Here is an 8,834-nt window from a genome sequence, read left to right as displayed (position 1 = left end):
ACTAGTTGATTCTTCGACTCCCCCCCACAAAAATGTTCAACTAAGAGTAAGAGCAAGGGGAATGGCAAGTGATCTGGAAAGACTAGTAAGGTGAACTCCAAAAAGAAAGAAATGCCAATACTTTCTCCTACGAAGTTTCATGCATCTCCTCTTTAGCCCCTGAAGAGAAGAGAGTACATGTCAAAGTCAAATTGTCTAAGCAACCAGAGAATGGTATCGCCCTTATGGTCATACTCTCTAGATTTTCAAAGCCTTCCTATAATGTTGTCCATTTTCTCTTCTCCAAAATTTCTACTTAGCCAGGATACATTTGTCCTTTGTAAATGTGGTATTTTGAAGCACACCACCAAGATATGCAAGGGTATAAGCCATGATAGGTATAGCTTCTTGAGATCCTTCCAATTGTGATGGACTTTGGAATATACTAACATATTTTGAATTTAAAATTGTGCATTGTTGCCTTATCAAGAATCTTCCAATTTAGAGGTGAAAGACTTGGCAATGGCAAATCCTCCATAAGTCCATATGTATCTACTCAAGATGGAACTAGAGAATGCACATAATATATTAAAACCCTTCCATCAATAAAAGAACATGTAGTTTAATCAACATAGATAATGTTTGTGAACACTTGATGAATCTCATGGAAGATTCCACTTAATCTTTCCACAGGTTGCGATTTAGTACTTGTTTACAAGAATATGTCTACAACCAAGAATTCATTATTAGTACTTGCTTAAATGAGAAAAATATTACATACATTATCAACTCAACACTTACAATGTGTTTACTAGGAAACACGCTTGTTTGGAGGCAAGTGCATAGCCTTGGCTATGTAAACATGTTGCACTTTGATAAACATCCTTTAGGCATAATTTTAAAGCAATAATACGTTCCTTCTAGTGATGTTTTATATCCTCTCCTTTTTACCTTGTGAGAGTCCTTGTAAGAGGCCAATATGGTAACTTAATTCTTTATGATAAAGATTTTTTTCTCCCAATTTTTGTCAACTCCGTAACTATAGAGAGTGCAGGAGTTTACTACACAAGAAGGGTGATCTCTAGATGCATACTTAAATTAAATTCACAGAGAAAGAAGCTCATCGAGAAAGGTAAATGAAATAAAAATGAATATAAAAAAGATAAATGAAATTATATTGGACACCCAAAAGTTCTCGACTTATGAAAAAATCATTATTAATTTCAGAACATCTTTATTATCTCATTTGTGAGATTTTATAAGTAAATAAGGACTTCGAGACTACTAGACTTTGGAGATTTTGGCTAAAAAGGAGGAGAAAATCACAAAATGGACTCTACTATCTCCAAAAAATAGGAGATAAGAATACCATATTCTTTTACATGTGGCAAGCTCTCTTTGGCCCTTTTCTTAATCTTGTGATTAACAGAAATGAAATTTTTGAAGCATTTTTGGCCCTAATGTGATAGCACTAGTACCCTCATAATCTTCTTGGCACTAATTTCACATCCAAGGTTAGACTTGTTAGACTTGGATTGGTAAGTCTTGACACATTCATTAATAATTTTTAGGATTTTATTTTTTCTCTTATTCTTGGCCATTTGGAATTCAAATTTGTCTAAAGTGACTAGTAGTGACACAAATGGTGATAACTTTTGATTTTGGTGTCCAAACAAGGATAATGTTGTCTAACGACCTTAGTAATAAAGTCCCCTATCCATCCATGATCCGTGATTGTCATTAGAATTGATTTTGTTGATCCTAGAATGAGATTTAGTAATCTTCCAAAATTATTCTACTATCTATGTAGGCCTTGTTTACACTTGTATAACCACTTATAAGTAACCTTTCTTGTAGTATGCCCCTAGGAATACATAAATGCTTGTAAGTACTTGTACAAGTTTGAATTCTTGTCTCAAATTGCATGTTTAGCCTTGTTTGACTAGAAACTACTTGGAAAGGGTAAACAAAACTTGCAAGTGGATTTTTCAACTCTAAACCTTGTAAAGTATAATAAATTTTGTATTTTAGATTTGTAAAGTTGATAATATCCTATAAAACCTATAATGATGTTGAGGCAAGTACGATTACTATAACGATGTCAAAATGAGGCCCAAATTCACTGCCAACAATCTACCTTCAATCCTCCATAGCACATTATCTCTGTGAGGGATAAAACAACAATATGGGTACCTATATGGACTTCAAGAATTGGGGAGTGTGCAATTTTCTTCCCCAAGATTGGTTTTTCATCCCTTTGAGTTCTTCGTTTATGAGAGAGGGTTACTTCTCTTTTAGCTCATATCTCCCTGGAATCAACTTTTCCTCATGAGTATTTTCAACATGGCAATGGCATACTAGACTAATCAAAAAGTCATGGAATGCAAGGGAAAAAATAAGACATTGTTTCTTTCAATAAGATGCAAGTGGAAATATGAAATGACTAAAATAAATAGGAAGGGTTAGGGATTTTACCCACTTGTAGTGATCGACTACATTACAATGATTTTCCGCTTACAATCTATATGATTAATCAAGATAGAAAAATCAATATAGAACATTAAATGATATCATTGCATTGATGAATTACATCAAATGGATTCAAAATTACATGGCTTTGATAATTAAAGTTAAATCACTACTTCAAACAACCCTAGGCAAATTCTATATGCCGTCCAATCAAGTGAATGAACCAAAGATTACTCTTAATGTCTCTTTTCAACAATCAAAAAGGCCAAGCATGAGGATTAAGAGAGATTAGAGTGTAAGACTTAATAATACCTTGATATTTGATGATATTAGTTGTTGAACCTAGGATTGAAAATTCCCCTCTTGATATATGAGGCTGAAGCAAGAGCTCATTACCAAAACTGACACACCTCAGAAGGCCAAGCAATGAAAAACATTTAGTCGAGGAAAGAGCAATGAGACAAGAGACTATGTGAACTACAATTGATGTTGAACACGGCCTAAGCAATGCAAGAAAATTTGTTTGAGCTAAAAAAGGGGAGATTAATAGAAGAAGCAACTTCCAAGAGAGATGGAAAACTTGATGACTCCACCACTAGCACTAGGAGCAAGGAGGTCAAACAATGATCATAGAAGGGAACTTACTACCTTGGAATAGTTGTGCAAAAAACTCAAGCAAGAAAAAGCTAGGGTCTTGAGAGACAATGTAGACCAAAGGCCAGGCTAGATAAGGTGATCACTTACTAGGAGCACTTAAAGCACATCACCTTGTAGCAATAAGATGTTGGATCTCAACTACAAAACTAAGATAAGAAACATGACGAGGTGAAGACACAAGTCCAAGGGATGCCGGAGATAAGGAGGAAATTAGAAGAGGTGAAAATAAAGCTTAAGAAAAACTATAGTGCAGCTTAAGCACGAGAGAAACAAGGTACCATGGTTGACTCAAGAGCAGTGAAGATGGTAGGAGAAGTGGAACAAGCATGATTCGCCACATTGTAAAGCATGGAAACTAATTTGGGCAACACCCTCCTACAGGAGAGCCAATACTAGGAGTAGGTGGTTGGATACAAAAATTATATCATTTCTCAACAAAGAATGTACCATGAGGTAGTGACATCAATAATGAGAAACCAGAAAAATCAAGTCAAAGAGCTTGAGGCCTAATTGGGAGTTGCCATAGTGGCTCTCAAAAAGATTGAATTTGTAATTGAATTCAATTTGATGACTTATGAGCCTACAAGGGAGAAATTAGTGGCCCAACTTCACCATACAAGCTATAGTGAAGAAAGCTAAAGGATATGGGGTTTATGGCATTGCCTCCTCTTCTTGTGAAGGCCACCTTCTTCCTATAGAGGCATCATGGACCCACCCTCAATGATTGCACATGTAGAGGAGTAGTATGAGCTTGTGAAATTTGATGCTCCACCAGAAGGAATTAGTTATGAAGCATCCAATTAGTAGCAAGACATAGAAGACAAACAATCTTACCTCTTTGAGTCTCTACACTACTCTTTGAACATCGTCAAATCTTCTTTCAAGTTGTTTGATTCTTAGAGTTAAAAGATATTCTTTAGTCATGTCATCCTACCATGGTAGCATACTCTAAGTAATAACATTGGTCATTGTGAGCATCTCCTGACTTTTGTTTATATATAAGTTTTAGCAGCATATATCTAGTAGTCACATTGTGTGTAATTCGATTTGCACATAGAGCATAAGACAACAACCACATCCACTTTGTGATCTTTCCTTCACAAGGCTTAGCCAAATTCTTGATTTTAAGAGGATATCCTCTTTCTCTCTTTCCATTTCCCTCTAGGTTATAAGCTAATTTGAAGGCAATTTGTTGAGAAACTCCCTTGCTTCATCAATATTTAGCTCACTTCTATCAGCATCAGTCACTTTGCCTACATACCCATACATACAAAATATCTCTTCAAGAAGGAACTTACATAGAACACTAGTGGTCTTTGTCCTCAATGTTTTTTCCTTACTTGATTGGTAAAGTCTTCTCTTACCAAGACAATGTACCTCACTTGCCCTGGGGCAATTGGCATACTTACTAAATCAATCACCCATGTGTAATGCATACGTAGTGGATAGGTAGAATGTAGCTCATTTTTGTGTGTTACTAAAGAATAAATCCAAAAACATTTGCATGTCTCAAAAATTTGAAAACATTCAGCATTCTTTTATTTTCTCAAAGGTTGCATGCATTCCTCTATGAGCTGCCCAAAAGCTTCCATGAAAGTCCTTCACTATGTTCACTTGAATAGATCTATCACAGACTACTCAACAATCCACCTCTCTTCCATGGTTTTTTCTATAGCTCACAAGGAAAGGGGGGGGGGTTTCACTAATGAATATATTTATGTATCATATGAGTTCAAAACAAGGTGTTTTAAATAGACAAATTTTATACATTTTTCACATATAGAATGGTGTCATATAAAGGGGTCAAATCTAGATTGAATAAAATAGGACTGTGTTTTATTCAAGAAAAATTATAGATAATAATATTTATAAATAGTTCTTGAACACACGTAATATAGAGAATATATATATAGTGAACCTCATGAGTTTCATAACAATCCCATCCTTTAGAAAGTATCCATAAGCCTTCTGCCTAATTCTCTTGAACTTTGCATTAGTATAGTCAAGATTTATAGTCAATGTGCTCAAGTATCATGCAATTTTCATCCATTCATTTGCATAGAATGCTTCTTCAGAATCTTCTATTGATCATACATGACATACACAATTTATTGCTGTGGGGCTGAAATTTTAGTCTCATCATCAAGTGAAAGTAAGGCTCTCTCCTCATCCTCATATCTTAGTCTTGATAGCATATATGCAATTGGGTTTTATTTTCCTACAATATTCTTAAACATAAGTTTCATAGATTTTATATAGCCTATTCATCAAAGCATAGCAATGTCAGGTGTACAATAACTAATGATCATCCTTAAACTTTCTCTCTTAGGATAATGGTACATATATTCACTAGCAGAAGGCATGGAAGTGCTCATTTTAAGATTGATTACAACCATTACTTTGCTAAATATTTTAAAGTATCAAACAACCTCAACCTTAAACAAATGTTTGGTTTAAATCATAACTTCTTCCCATGGAACCAATCATTGGTTGTTAACTCTTAGGATTGCCTTATCTCACTTTAGTCATTTTCCTAAGATATATTGATTTGAAAAATCATTAGCCCATCAATAGGATCTAGAGAGAAAGAATATAAAATTTTGGGACAATTTACCATATGTTTATGCTAATTGAGTTTTGGTTTAGTCTATCATGTTTCTTGTACATTAGGTCAAACATATTTAAGCTTTTTCAATGGATCCAACTTCAAAAAACCAAAAAGAATACTACATAAATAGTCTATGTGACTTATGATTTGTTACCTTTAGCCCTTATAAATGATTATGTTTCTAGGAGAGAGAGAGAGAGAGAGAGAAATCTATGATTATTAAGTGACTAAGAAGGAATAAATCTATTTTGAGGGATAGAAAAACTCAAGAAAAACACATTGTTGATGCATATGTGCATATGCATGCATAGTCAAGGACTGCAACTAGGCTAACATATGCAAACACATGTAGGCACACATGCACACACATGCATATTATAGAGAACTATCATACTAGCATTTGCAAGCACATAAAGGTGCAATGACACACCCTTTGACTGTGTGCACAAATGTGTATATGCATGTCTACTTCACTAAATCCAAGCATATAGGTGTTTAATCTCAAGCTTAGGATGCCTACTTTGATTCTATATAGGTTGCATTGATGATAGAAACAATGGGAGAGAGATGGGTAATTTTCTCCATGGAAGCTTGAAGAGAAAGCTTGAGAAAGAAGAAAGAAGCATGTTCCAAAAAGTAATCTAGGGTTTAACTCCTATAATCCCTAGTTTAGACTCCAATTACGACCAAAAACCTTCAAAATGGACCTCTATTTGACCATGTCATGCTATTTCAGCCAAGACATCCATCTTTCTCAATATCTTCTTCAAGAAACCTCCAAGTTAGGGTAGCCACAAGGGTTGGAAAGACCTTCTTCATGGACTTTAGAAGGATGACATGGGTAACTTCATCATGAATGGGTGCTTGAACAGAGGCTAGTTGTGCCATAAGCCCATTCATATGTGAAATAAACTTGCTGAGATATTCTCTATGTTTATATTCCAAGCTAAAAAACTCAATCTTTAGAAAGATCTTGGAGTTCTTCCCTATAGCGCCGTAGAGCTTTTCAAGTTCATCCCACTTCTCCAGTGGAGAGTTGGTCAATATGATGAATTAAAAATTCATCTAAATGAAGAATGATGATGGCATGAGCTCTTTCATCATCTTCTATATCAAGGGGATTGGATGGGTCAATCACTTTGGTCCCTTTCACGAAGGGCAAGTAGCCTCCTTCCACCATTTTATATTTTACCAAAACTTGCCAGGGATGGAAATATTTTCCACTAAACTTGCGAATTTGAGGCCTTACATTTGCATAGGCCATGGCCATTATAGGAAAGTCTTACCTATTGCCTTAACCAATGGCCGTGTCTAGTCCTTTACAAGTGGCCAAGTACAACCGAATAGCAATATTGATAGCCTTACAAATTATAACCAACTTTTAAAGTTGTAGAGTTGAAAAATGTTGGAAATCATAGAAAGTTAGGAGGTCATGTTCTTTGAACAACCCTTGATTTAAGCTTTACTATTTTCCTAGGTTTCAATGAGGTGAACTTTGACTGGAACTTTGACTGGACTTCAGGCTCCTCCTGATAATGTTGCCTATTGGATGAGTTATCAATCAACTCTATGGTATGGGATGAATCAGACGAGAGTGCAATAACACTCATATCTCTAATTTACCTACAGAAAATAGTATGGAGCATCAATTGAATGCATCAATAGTGTTAAGAAGCACTCTTACCAACATCCATTCTAGTACTCATAATGTGGGTTGATCTTTACAAGATTAATATTGCCCACAGATTGAGAATCACTCTACATTTAAGATCCACAGGGTAGGAACAAATTGTGACAAGTGTTTTTCAGTGATTAAAATCACTGTTGATAATGCCCACATTGAGAAAAGTTGAAAATGAGTGAGCTTGAAGCTCCCTGGCAATGGCTATGAGAAACCCACAGTTAGGGTTTGGCTCATAGCCACCAACACAAGAGCAATTTATTCAAACCCTCTTAGAGGGATGGCCCACTGGGGGGCTTTGAAAGCTCTATTGTGGCCCCCATGATTGCACCTTCTAGAGGTCATGATTCAGCTCCTATAAGTCCCCTTGCAAATCTGTGCCAGATTTCACGATTTGTGCAATGCTGCCCTCCACGATGCCTTAGGTTGGCCTTTGATGTGCCACACCAAGTCACCTTGAGCTAAGAAGAATATCTATGGAAGAAGTCAGAAGTTGAAATGTTCTCCTCTGCTCTCCCCAGGTCCTCCAACAGAGCTAGGTCAAGCTGGCTATGGTGGAAATGAGGGAAAATGAGAAGACAAGATTTCTTCTTATGCACTGAGGTGTGTAGAAAGACTAAGGGAAGCTCAAGGATCAAAGATGGCTCTGATACCATGTTGAAGATTAGAGTTGGAAGAATGAGAGAGTGTGCACAAGAGGGAGATGGAGAGCTTAAGTACTAGAATAAGATATTGCTTAGTCAATTGTTCAAGGTACAACTAATACACTCTCCTCATCATTGAGTGTGTACTTTAGGTCGTTTATATAGCCTCTGGAGGAGTACAGATCAGGGTTTTCCTTTGTTCCCCTATCCTCCAGTCCATTTACACCTAGTTACCCTTATCCTCTCTAGTATAAGGAGAGTTCCCATGCTTACTTCTCAACATGAAGGCCTATAGCTTGGGTAAGTTACTCATGAATATATGTGTGTATCATGTGGGTTCAAGAAAATGTATTTAAAAAAATAAATTATCTATATTTTTTACATATAGAAGGGTGTAATATAAAGGTGTAGTAACTAGCATTTTTCATCCTCCAAACACTCTTCTAAAACTGCCATACCAACAACTCAGATTTACTTTTGGTCCACAAAATGACATTTTAAATACTCTTAGAAAATTATTTTTTTCCCTCAGAAGGTTCCTAATCATATTGCAAGTTTAAATACTTATTTTTAATATACATTTTTGCATTGAATAGCCCCCAAATCTGTTTATGCTTTCTTGTACCCTTATAAGTGGTTCATGAGACCTTACAGAGACTGCTATATACCCTCTTTATGCCCCATTACTCCTCCTAAGTGCCATATCAGCAAAGTTCATTAATTATAACTTGAAGAAGTGACTTTTTTCCTTCCCTCACCAACGTTGGTATTTTTTACTTCTAATGGTGCTTGACCA

Source organism: Lygodium microphyllum, chromosome 9 (genome assembly GCF_053477565.2).
Source record: "Lygodium microphyllum isolate KBCC chromosome 9, Lygodium_microphyllum_v1.1.10, whole genome shotgun sequence".
In the NCBI taxonomy this organism is placed as follows: domain Eukaryota; kingdom Viridiplantae; phylum Streptophyta; class Polypodiopsida; order Schizaeales; family Lygodiaceae; genus Lygodium; species Lygodium microphyllum.
The sequence above is the reverse complement of the archived record's forward strand: the minus strand, read 5'-3'. Positions refer to the sequence as shown.